Source organism: Canis lupus, chromosome 16 (assembly GCF_011100685.1).
Source record: "Canis lupus familiaris isolate Mischka breed German Shepherd chromosome 16, alternate assembly UU_Cfam_GSD_1.0, whole genome shotgun sequence".
Classification (NCBI taxonomy): Eukaryota; Metazoa; Chordata; class Mammalia; order Carnivora; family Canidae; genus Canis; species Canis lupus.
The window spans coordinates 21,248,504-21,261,029 of NC_049237.1; the positions used below are offsets into that span (position 1 = coordinate 21,248,504).

Below are 12,526 nucleotides of genomic sequence, written 5' to 3' on the forward strand. Positions count from 1 at the left end.
ATCTGCAAGGACAGCATCCCCACGTGTGGGACAGGACAGGGGAAGACACACGTGCAGAGGTACTGGCAAATCCCCTCGGTGGCAGCTGCAGAAGCCATCAGACTTCACCAAGCACAAATATGGACATGGAAGGAGCTGGAAAATTCTGATGCGTACACAAAGCCTGGCACGTCTCAGAGAACTCTGAATAAAAGGAAGACAGGAAAAGGAAGAGAGGAGCAGCAAATGCCACCTGCAGCACGGAGTGGGGCCTGAGGTGGGAGCACAGGCGATTCGCTTGCTTAGGGCTGGAGGGGTCTCCCCTGCACAGAAGGTGGGGAGGCAAGACCCCCCCACTGGTGGCCCTGGGTGCTCCTGGGACCGCATGATATGGGGCAGCCGTGGGGCACAGGCCAGCTTCCCACCGGAGCCCCCTCTAACCCGGCGGAGCTTCTTTCTGTGCTGTCACCCCAGTGCAACAAGAAACCCCACGTCAGCTCCTTGTGCAAATTCACCCCACATGCTGTCACTTTGTCTTCTTTTCTCTTTCATTTTGTTTCAAGGTAGAGGCCAGGGAATTCATCACTCCCCTGCAACACCCCGGACTCGTCCCATCATGTCCCCTCCCACATGCCGGTCACCCTTCAAGCCCCCCCATGACCCATCCCCCCCACATCCCCCCAGGGACCTTCCGTCTCTTTCCCGGAGTCCAGACTCTCTCCCGGTGCCTCCCTCTCTGATTCCCCCTGACTTTCCTCCTCCCTCCCTGTCCATGCCCCCACTGACCACCCCACTGACCACACCCCACTGACCATGCCTTGCTGACCCCTTGCTCCTCTGTCTTGTTTCTTAACCTGCACGTGAGACCCCACGATCATTCTCTGTCATCACTCTGGAGATGCCAAGGTAAGCGAGGAGCTAACAGGGAGCAGCAGGGAGAAAGTGCACCCGCGTCTCTCCTGTGGGCTGGGTCCCCCCCCACCACAGGCCTGGGCAGGGCAGGCTGCTCTCCCAACACCACGGGCCCCACCTGCCCAGGGGCCTACAGAACCCTGAGGACATTGGGGCACTGGGCAGTAAAATCTGCAGGTATCTCACTGGATCCCCCTCAAGGGGCCTCACTGTCCATCAGCGGGTCCCAAACTCTGACTCATCACTGAGCACTCCGCTTGGCCCCGCATGCCTCCTGGAGCAGGTCCTGGAGCTGAGCCTGGTGACCCCTCTAGGTGACAAGGTTACACAAATGCCACACACCTGCCAAGACCAGATGATTGAGGCCAGACGGGAATTTAATTATAAAAACTGCTGGGATGCACGGAGTCTGTGTATTTGATACTTTGTTCTATTTTATGTCACCCTTACACCCCGTGAGGTGATAATTTCTTACTTGCCTTAATGGATGAGGAAAATGAAGCTGGAGGACATAAAGAGCATACTCAACATCCAGGAGCTTCCACCTGGCAAGGCCGCCCTGGGAGCCACCTGCTGGGCCAACCCCCCGCTGGCCACGTTCCAATGGCCACGCCCCAATGGCCATGCCACACTGACCAAACAGGCTGTCTCTCCCACCTCAAGACACCGAATGGTGTTCACAAGGCGAGATGCAGTGACATGTGGCCCAGGAGTGCCCTGTGCCTTGTGCACAGTGTCCCCATGTGGACACCCCACGCAGACACCCACATGGACACCCACTTGATCACCCCACACAGACATCCCATGCAGACACAGAGGCCCAGGCAGCAGGATGGGTGGTATCACCAGCTCTACTCACTAGGCAGCCCATTCTCCATGTGGCTTTATTAAACTGTGGCCCAAGTGGAAGAGAAGCACCGATAAAACAAGAAGCCCTATCAATGACTCCTGTACTCTAATGCGATTCAGTCAAGGAGCAAAGTGGGGCATTGTTTTCACTCTGCCCATCAACACTTGCCTACTCCTAGAATCTGTAATTAGAACGCGTTGGCTGTGCATGGGGGAGAGCGCTGCGTTCCATGCAGGAGCAAAGCTGGACCATGGGTGCTGGAGACCAAGAGTGATGACAGACCTGGCACTCTTGCCACCCTCCATCCTCCAGGGACTGCAGGTGCAGCTACAGGTCCCAGATGATGGTTACAGAGGTTGGCTTGGAGAAGCCCCCGCACCCAGCTGTTTAAGTGAACACTAATGTGGGGGTGTGGCTGTACCACTGTGTTCCAATGTGAGCACCTGTGAGCACCAACCACCACTGTTCCTTCCATAACATGGGTGGGCACCAGCCAGCGAGTGGAGGGTCTGTGGAGCAAGGCTGAGGTGTCCAGGAAAGAAGTTCACCTCGTGCGGCAACATCAGCTCTGGCCTGAGTTCACAGACCCAGACCTGCCCTACAGGTGGTGGACTTGTGCCCCACAATCACATGAGCCAATTCCTTAAAATAACTGTCCTCACAGACACACAGGTGTGCACACAACCTCATTGATTCTGTTTCTCTGGAAACCTGCCTGACACAGTGGTAGAGAGAGATGGAAATATATTGTCACAACAAAATACTGCACAAGAGACAGACACGGACCTGGAGGTGCATCCGAGTGCACGGGGGCAGCCTCATGAAACCCTCTGGGAGGGGGCGCACTGAGTAGGTGACCAAGCAGATGTCTCAGGTAAGGAAGGGAAGGTGCAGGTGCAGAGAGAGCAGGTGTGCAGCCAGAGGTCTGGGGTGTGGGTGAGACAGGGGTTTTCCTGGGACGACGTGCACATGTGCTGGAGAAGTGCACACGGAGGAAGGGCTGCAGAGGCCAGAACGGGTCTGTGGCTGCAGCCCTGGAGCTCTACCCTGATTCACCATCAGAATGAGGCTAAAATCCTGCTCCTTGTTAGCTAATGCCTCCATATCTAATCTGCCTTAAATTCTGTTTGTTTTCCAAGTTTCAGTGTTCTCTTCACCTCTGACCACGGGTTAGGTGCGGTGCTATGGAACCCAACAAACCCACTGAGAATCTTTTACACGGGAGCCATTGTGAAACTGGCTCCCACAAGACTGGACACCGAGCATTTTATTTCAGGCCAAAATTTTTAAAAAGTAGTTTTTTAAATAAGGAAGCATGAGGTGCTGGGTATACAAAAGGAAAGGTATGATTCAGCTCCAAAAAGTCTGTTCTCCACAGCTCAGAAACAGGCAGCAATGCCGAGACCCTTAAAAAGCCTTTCTGGATAGTCGCTTAGGTTGTTCTTTTAAAGAATGTTTGGACACACAGAAAATACAGAGAAGGAGAGAAGGAAACTACAATTATTCATAACCACCAATCAGAGGAACTGCCATGAACATTCTGGCACAGTTCCTTTCTTTCCCATTCACACACTCTTTACACATTTGAGATCGCATTATTTCTATAATCCTACAGCTGCCTTTTTCATTTAACATCATTTCTTAAGTGTTGCCTTATGTCCTTGGAACACTCTTTATCAATATCACTTTAAAAACACCTGAAACTAATATCACCACTGCACATTAACTAACTGGAACTTAAGAACTTTAAAAAAAATAATTTTAAGAACTCCTTTCGATGGCACACAGTACCCGTCATGTGCTCCTAGTTCACCATGCTCCATTTTGCCAAGGTAGATGATGTCCAGTTAGTAGATCCCCTGAGTGGCCTGTGGGAGTCACAGTTCAGTTGTGACTGTCATTCCTGCTCTTCCTGGGAAAATTCAGTTTATTTGTGTTTGCATTTTACTTAATCATTTCTTTCGGGGTCTTTTCTAAGAAAAACAACTGTTTTCTATAGCAGTAATGATTTGTAGCAATAAAAGGAACTATGGTTAAAAACAAAAAATGTCCTGCACTCACCGCCCAACCCCCTGCTCCGTCACCTGGTGTCAGCACATCTCAGGGGCAAGAAAAGCAGCCGGTGAGTAGGACCTGGACTCTTCCACAGATGCCAGATCAGATGGGATCATTCTGGGGTGACATGACGCTTGGCAGTGAGGCCTGTCCTGGGACCCGAGACCCTGACTCCTAGCTCTGGCTCTTTTGTTAATGACTCATAATGTTATACAACTGCTCTGCTACCAAAGAATCTGCTTCCTGAGCCAGTCTGTGCCTTGCAGTGGGTTCCAGGGGCCATGCCAAGGACAAGCGTCTACCCATGGGAAGGACAGCTTTTCAGCACCAGAACCACTTGGAACCTGGTTTTGCCCCTTCTCACAACAGGACAGGCTGCTCAGTGTCTCCAGGAAGAACACACTTCTATCCAAACCGATGGCACATTCTAGCAGGTCCATGGAGGTGGCCGTGCACCAAGAAGCTTCAAGGGAGGCCGATTAGCAGGGTCCTGATGCACACTCTGGATGCCGCCCTCTGATGTGACGCTCCCAGGCGCTCCAGCACTCACCTGCTCTCCCAGCTTCCTGCCCTATAGGCTTACACTTCACCCCCAGCTCCGTGATGATCTCCATGTCCCAGCCGCTGTCCATCAGCTCTAGTCCTCAGCCCTGGTCCTCAGCTTCTCCAGACTGCACAGGCACCTCGGCTTCCCCGGGATCACCCCATTCCAGCTCAAGGTCCTATCCCGGCTACCTTTTCCCATGCTGCCCAGGGCTCAGGGCACAAAGTGCCCTTCCAACAGCAGAGTCCACCAAGAGGAAAATGCTCCAGTCCAGAACTGCAAGCATGCAAATGTACGGAAAGATGGAGGTAGACTGGCTTTCTGGTTTTTCACTAAATGCGATTTAAATTCAAATTGATGCAGGAGCAGATTCCCATAGTATGCCACAGACTGGGAGCTAACGGGGTCTGAAATGGCAAGCCTACACCTCCACAGGAAAGCAATCACTTAGAAGGAGACAAGCAAGGGGGTCGAATATGAAGGATCCACAGAGGGCAGAGATGTAGGCCCGCTCCCCAGACCTCGCCAGCAGCCCCTAAGACAACATGAGGTTAAGAAGCTGTCTCATGCAATGCGGAATTTGCTCCAACCACTGTACCCCGTAAGGAACCCAACAGGCAGGACAATCACACTGATGGTAAGTGCCTCAGTTACGCAGCAAGGCCGGTTCGCCAGCCCCTGCCAGCAGGTGTCGTGGCCTCCGAGACCTGCAGGGGTAAGAACGCTCAGTGCCATGTACACCTTGCAGGCTCACATGGGCTCAGCTGTCCTGGGAGGGCTCCACACCCACGAGCTAGAGCCGCTCCATGAGTGCCAGTACCACGTCTGCTGACATGGTTTAGTGGGAAAGGATGGGGCTGAGACACACGTACCCTCTGATTCCTGGCTCCGCCGTCAGTGGTGTGGTCTTGAACAAGTCGGAGCTAATCAGAATCTTCATCCATGGAACAATCAGGGCGTGGGAAGTCACCAGCACCAGCCTGACATCAGGAACATGCTGGTTCACTCAAACCAAAGCACTGGAGAAAAGGGCTGACACCAGGGGGCCAAGGCTGACAGCTCCGCCAGGCTACCAGAGCACTGCGCTCTCCCCCATCTGCCCGTGTGTCTCGGGAGTCACCTAATGGCTCGGGCGCACCTGCGTGCTCTCACACCTGCCTCCTTGTCCACCTGAGGAGACAGAGGGCTCTCTCGCCAGATTTCTCCAACTCCCATGATTCATTCTGATTGGATCAGCGTGGGTCCTATGACCCCTCCTGAGCCAACTACTGCACCCAGGGCCTTGGAATGTTCTTGATGTAACCGGTGCATTTCCCAGATTCCCCGACTGTGCGTACCTTTCATGGAACAGGAAGGAGGAGAGAAAACGCAGCTCGGGGAGGTCATCATCGTGTGTGCTCTCCAGGGATACCCTGGAGCCTAAAAGCAGTGCTATGCGGAAGCGTCTGCACGGTGGCCTGGGCAGGGCACGGGACAGGTGCTCAGACGGCGTTGCCGTGTTCCCTAAGTACGTGTCTGCACGAACCCGGCTCGGGAACGGCACTAACAACAAACCTCTCACTCAGGCCATGGCTGCTGGGGGCGGGAGCGGGGACGCCCACGATAGCTGGAGCTAGGGTGCGTCTGTCTCAGGCCATCCTCCCTGGAGCGGGAAGGTCACTGAACACTCAGAGTCTCCTTTTGCAAGGTTCCCTATGGGGATCAGCTAGGAAAATATTTTTCACAGCCCACGGAATGTGTCTAGAGTGTTATGAATGCAAACCACAGTGAGAGAAATATTTTCATGAGCATTAAAATACCACATGCCTTCCAAACAGTGTGCACATGAGAGGCATCCAGCCAGATGGGTCCTCACAGAGTGCCACATCCATGGGAGCCCAGCTCTCTACCCACATGCACGCTCCCCATCCCCACCAGCCACCGTCACCCTGAATAACAGCACCCAAGTTCCACCTCAACTCTGAACCCTACGTAAGTGGAATCATGCTCTGAGGTCCTCTTTTCCATCCAGCTCCTCTGCTCCATGCTGTGTCTGTGAGATTCATCTATACTGTTGCATGTGATGCTTTGGCTGTTCTTCTGTATCTTCTCTATAGTATTCAGCTGTGTGAACACATCTATTTACACACCCTCTGTACATAAATGATAGACACATTGAACATGTTCCAGTTCGGGGTGTTAGAGATGGAGCTACCAGGAGCGCTCCTGTACACAGCCCTCATGTATCTATGTTTGCACTTCTGTTTGGAATACACACCTAATATACATACACCTAAGTTTGCCACTCTATCTGAATTTATAGACAAAACTGTTCATGATATTCCTTCATTGTCTTATTAACACCTACAGGATCTACAGGATCTATGGTGACGTCCATTTGAAGAGAATGCGTGTTCTATTTGAGCGGGTGCAGTGTTCTGTGGGTGTCACATTGTTTGCTCGCCTTATTCTCCAAATCTCTTGCATATTTAATGAGTTGGTTGGTTTTGTCTTGTCTCTTTGTTCTATCAATTACTTAGAAAGATATGCTAATGTGTAACTGTGCTCATTTTTTCCATCTTTCCTTTGATTCTCTCAATTTTGTGCCTTATTTATTTTGAAGTTACATCAGAGGCATTAAATTTATGATATTGTGTGTTCCTGCTCAACAGACTCCTATGTTCTATTCTGATTTCTTTTATCTCTAAACATGTTTCCCCTCAAAATCAACTCTGTATATTAGTACAGTTATGCCAGTCCTCTTAGGTGTTTTCAGGGTACCCTCTTCCATTCTTTTATTTTCATGTCTTGTATATCCCAACATTTAAGATGGCCTCTTGTAAGAGAACATAATACAGTTGAATTTATGAATGTCAATCTTTAATTATCAGTTGAAATATTTAGCCCAGAGGCATCTGGGTGGCTCAGCCAGTTAAGTATTTGACTCTTGGTTTCAGCTCAGGACATGATCTCAGGATTGTGAAGCTGATCCCCACGTGGGGCTCCACACTAGGCATGGAGCCTATTTAAGCTTCTCCCTCTCTGTCTGCCCCTTTGCCCAACCCCTCAGTCTCTCTCTGTTTAAAAAAAAAAGACAAGAAAAAGAAATATTTAGCCCATTTTTTTCCTTTTTCTTTTTCTTTTTTTTTTTTTTTTAAACAGAGAGAGAGAGAGAATCCCAAGTAGGCTGTATGTCCAACACGGAGCCCCCCACACAGGGCTCAATCTCACACCCCTGAGATCATGACCTGAGTCAAAATCAGAGTCAGATGCTCCACTGACAGGGCCAGCCAGGCGTCCCCCCCCACCCGCCCATTTCTTTTCAATGCCATTACTGGTGTATTGGCATTGGTACCTACCATCCTGTCACTGATTTTTTATCTGTCCTGCCTGCTTTATGTTTCCTTTTATCTTCTCCCTTACGCCTCCTTCTAGATTGAGTATTTTTATTACTTCCTTGTTTCCCTTTACTAGCATATGGTTTTTGTGACCACCCTAGACATCACAACAGGACCCCTGACTCATGACAGCATCAACACACACTGTACCCAGCATCGTGCTAGAACCTAAGGACACGTCGCTCCCACCCTGTCAGCACCTGGGAGCCTACTTGCCTCCCTCACTGCTCTGCATTTCTGCCTGCATTTCCCACTTCCACAAGGAGCTATTTTCCTTTGTCAGAAGAACCCCCCTTGATGTTTCTGTGAGAGTCTTCTCTTGGTGGAACATCTCCGGTTTTGTCTGGGTGTATCTTTATTTCACCATTATATTTGAAAAATAATCTCAGTGAGCATTATATTTCTGAGTCGACAGATATTTTCTCTGGATGCTTTCCAGATTTTCTCCTCAACTTTGGTTTTTTACTCATTTTGCTGTGATATTCAAAGGTGTGGTTTGATTTGAATTCATTCTATGATGCTGAACCACATGAAACTGCCAATAGTCAACCTCTCCGGGCCTATATAATGGCTATTTAGTAGCTCTTTTAATATCCAAGGTTTGGTAAACTTTCTTCAGTTATAAAAAGAAATCTCAGACATTCTCTCCTCAGACATTGTCTCTGCACTGGCTTCTCTCTATTCCAGGACTCCACTTAGAGGACACACATACTAGACCTTAAAAGCATATCCCACATTCACATACTTTTTTCTAGAGTTTTTATCAGCTTTACTCTATTATTCTTTTTTCTGAATTTTTATTTATTTATTCATTTAAGTCATCTCTACACCCAATGTGGGCTGGAACTCACAAGCCTAGGATCAAGGAGCCCACACGCTCCTCTGACTGAGCCCACTGGGCTGTCATTGTGCCTGGTTATTTCCTACTGACCTACTCCCACTTCAGTGATCTGCTCTTCAGCCATGTCTAATCTTTGGTTACACCCATCACTAAATCTTTACATTCAGTGCTATATTTCAATCTGATTATTTTATTCACAGAATTCATTTCCCTTGGGGCATCTGGGTGACTCAGTTAAGTGTCTGACTCTTGACCTCAGTTCAGGTCATGATCTCAGGGTCGTGAGATCAAGGCCCACTTTGGGCTCTGTGCTGGGTCTGGAGCCTGTTTAAGATTCTATCTCACCCTCTCCCTCATCCCCTCCAAACCTACCCCCACACACACCACACACACACACACACACACACACACACACACACACACACACTATCTCTCTCTTTAAAAAAAGAATCCATTTCACTGGTAAAATATTCTGTCTTGTCATGTATTTTCTTGGACATGGCTATCACAGTTACTTTAAAATTTAAGTGTGATAAGCACAATAACTACAAGAATTCTTTATTATCTGTGTTTGTGTTTTGGTCTTGGCCATTTATTCTTGACAACTGAATACCAGACATCATCTATGAACCTGCAGAGGCCCTGACCGACTTGATCTTCTTACCTTCTTCCTTGGTCACCCAGCCAGAGTAGGGCCAGTTTGCTTAATTCAATCAAGGCCTAACCCTCCTCATCACCGTGAGGGTTATTCTATCTCTGGTTTATTCACATACCTTGGGTATAACTCATCCAGGGTTTCAGAGAACACCTAGGATGTGGGCTCTGACCTCCCTTTCTTAGAAATTCTGGAATTCCAGTTTTCTCTCTTTGGCATCATGAGACTGCCAAAAATTCTCTCTGCTTTCTGAATCCTTTGGATTAGCCTTCAGCCATGCAACGTAAGAATTAGGCAAATGCCTCAGGGGAGAAAGCCATAGGTGCTGGACTCTCTTCCTGCATCTACCTCTCCTCACAATCTGAAGAATTACACATTTGAGTGGGATGACAAAATGCTCTGCTGCTTTCTCTCTTTTCCATGCCTTTCCCCAACAACTCCTCCCCAGTTTCTCAGCCTCATTTTCCAAGAATTGCAAATGCATGGAGGGAAAGAGCAGCTTGCAGATGTTGGCTCTCTATTGGCCCCATCTCTGTTGGATCTAGGTCTCCCCACTCCTGGTTGCTTTAGCAGCTGCCCAGTGCCTTCAATCCTATGTTTGTTATCCAGGTTTTCTAGCTGTTCTTTGCAGGAAATCTGCTCTGCTGCAAACTAGGTCATCTGAGCCCAAAGAGAAGTCTGTAGCTGAATCCTTATGACCATAAATGTTCTTGGAAATCGCCAAATATGAATACACTCTGTGTGAAAAAACAACCTTTAAAACCCTGGTGAGGCTGCTCAGCTGAGTGACACAGGGATCAGCAGAACTTCCACTGCCAATGACTCTGTAGGAGAGACTCTGACCATAAGTCAGCAAAGTACAGCCCTCAGATCCAACCCTGGCCTTGGTCTCTCCTTATAGGGCCTTTTTAAATGGTTGAAGAAGATGAAGAAAAGAGGAGGAAGAAGAGACAATGACCTTACATGGCCTTCAAAGTCAAAAATATTTATTGTCTGACCCTTTATAGGAATAATTTGCCAACCCCCATTCTAGGGGAATTTAAGTACCAATTCTTAGTGTGTGTTAGTATAGATATTAAATATTAAATATCTGTTAAATAGATATGGAAAGTATAGGATACATAAATAATTCTATATTAATTGCAAGATGTGTTTTGAAAGCCTAACAATAGAACTACCCAATATGCAAAGCCTTCTGGACTTAAGTGGTATATCTCACAGCACTTACAGGGAGGCTAGATCTTTTGGAGCTCATTTTCGAAGGTGGAAATGTTGAGTCCTGGGAGTGACCAGGACTGAACCACAGGAAGGGTAGTTTCAGACTCTGTGGTGTCATGCTATAGCACAATCTGCATTTCCTTCTCATAATGTATTAAATCACTTAGGAAACAGCTTCATTTACATGCATTCACATGAATCCTACTGGGTCCTGACAACTTCCTGCCCTCCAACATGTCATCACTTGTGAGCTGACACTCCCCAGACTCAGTCTATAAGAACAAAGAATACACATTAAACCTACCAGGATACATGGTGGCCACAGCCCACAAAGGTGAAGAACCATACTAGAAAACTCTCTCTTGTCGGCAAAGACACCACCTCAAACATGTTCCAAGGGCTTGATATTGAGACATCAAACACCTTCAGGTCCTACTCCTAAAAGCTAGATGCTTTCCATAAAGGCTCCAAATTGGAGACCTTGGTACCTAGGAAGGGTCATAGACTTTACATGAATGAGTACATTAGGGTCTAGCACCAGGCAGACTCACTCAACATTGATAATGATAGAGACCATTCTCTGGCCACCTGATACAGTTAAACAACTGAGAATTATGGTTTCCCCAAACAGGAGATGAGAACCTCATCATATGCTGGTTAAAGGGGCTGAAATAGAACAGAGAACACTGAAACCCACAGTATTTTCCACCCGTTCCCTTCCACATGCAAATACACGAGGGCTTAGGACAGATCTCATTAATGGTTAGTATTCCGTTACTCAAATTCATCACTAGAGAATTGGTTCAGTAAATATCCACATTTCCATATAATGGGAACTACCTCTCAGTACCTGCCCATGGAACACTATTCAGCAGACCAGGGTAAAGGAGTCTGTATTTTTACAAGGGACAAGAAAGATCTAGAGAATTATAGGATTCCATTTTTGTGTCCCAAAAAGTATCTGGAAGGATATTCACTCAAATGTCAGTTACAATAATTCACAATGATTATTTTGGTATTTTAGGATAAAGTGAGTGATTTCGATCTTACTCCTTACACCTTTCTGTACTGCCCAAATAATCACCATTTGGCATGTTTCCTTTTTTATTGTGTAAAATGCTTTAATTAGAAGAAACCTGCATATGAAAAAGGCATGGAAGGAAATGTATCTACGATATTTTTTTTATCTGAAAGCAAAATAATACATTTCCATTGTTGAAATAATTAAAACAGACTTCATCTACTTCCATTGTTCCCACCATACGGGAGACAATAAGAGGAGAGGGTCCAAACACAAACTTCCCACATTAGTTGGTTAAAAAATCGCTAAAAATACAAAGTGTCAGGCCTCCTGAATGGCTCAGTCAGTTGAGCGTCTGACTCTTAATCTCAGCTCAGGTCTTGATCTCAGGGTCATGAGTTCAGTCCCCACACTGGGCTCCACTCCAGGCATGGGGACTTAGAAGAGAAAAAAAAAAAAAAAACACCAGGTGTCAAAGGCATTGGCCCAAAAATATAAAACATAAGCACTAAAGCAGAACAGAGCCCTTGCAGGACGGAGATATATATAGTTGTTCTGTTTAATCCTCCTCTGTAAGCAACTACTGTTTCTACAGGATGATCCAGATCATGGGCCAGATTGGTCCTCGTCAGCCCAGAAATCTATGTACTGATGCTACAGAAGATGCTGCGCCTCCAGCAGCACCTCAAAGGGCATCTACAGCCTCAGTCACCTCTTGCCTGATTTGTCCATACGTCCAGGCACCGATTGGTAACAAACTGATACACAAACTGAATTTCTTGGGGAAGGATCCAATGAATCAAGGGAGAATTAATGAGATTCTTCCCACAGATGTTTATGAACTGAGGCCTTGCTCCCTGCCCACCTGGTCAATCTTACCGGGGAGCTGGAGGCCAAGGGGGTAGGCAGAGTGTCTAGGCCATGCTCCGGCAAGCTCTTTGTCACTGGGCATCAGCAGCCACTTGTCCCCACCTGGCAAGCCACCATCTCCCTAAAGCCCACCCCCTGGGTCCCTTCCTGAAAGTCAAACTCAGCAGAAATGACCCCAGTAGTCCACAGTCACTTGGACTGCAG

At 47.9% G+C, this 12,526-nt stretch overlaps 1 protein-coding gene across 1 annotated transcript in view; it reads right to left on the reverse strand.

Moving 5' to 3' along the window:
* Window positions 1–12,526, reverse strand: part of PTPRN2 (protein tyrosine phosphatase receptor type N2) — a 727,688-nt gene that overhangs the window by 609,389 nt on the left and 105,773 nt on the right. The window lies entirely within an intron of this gene.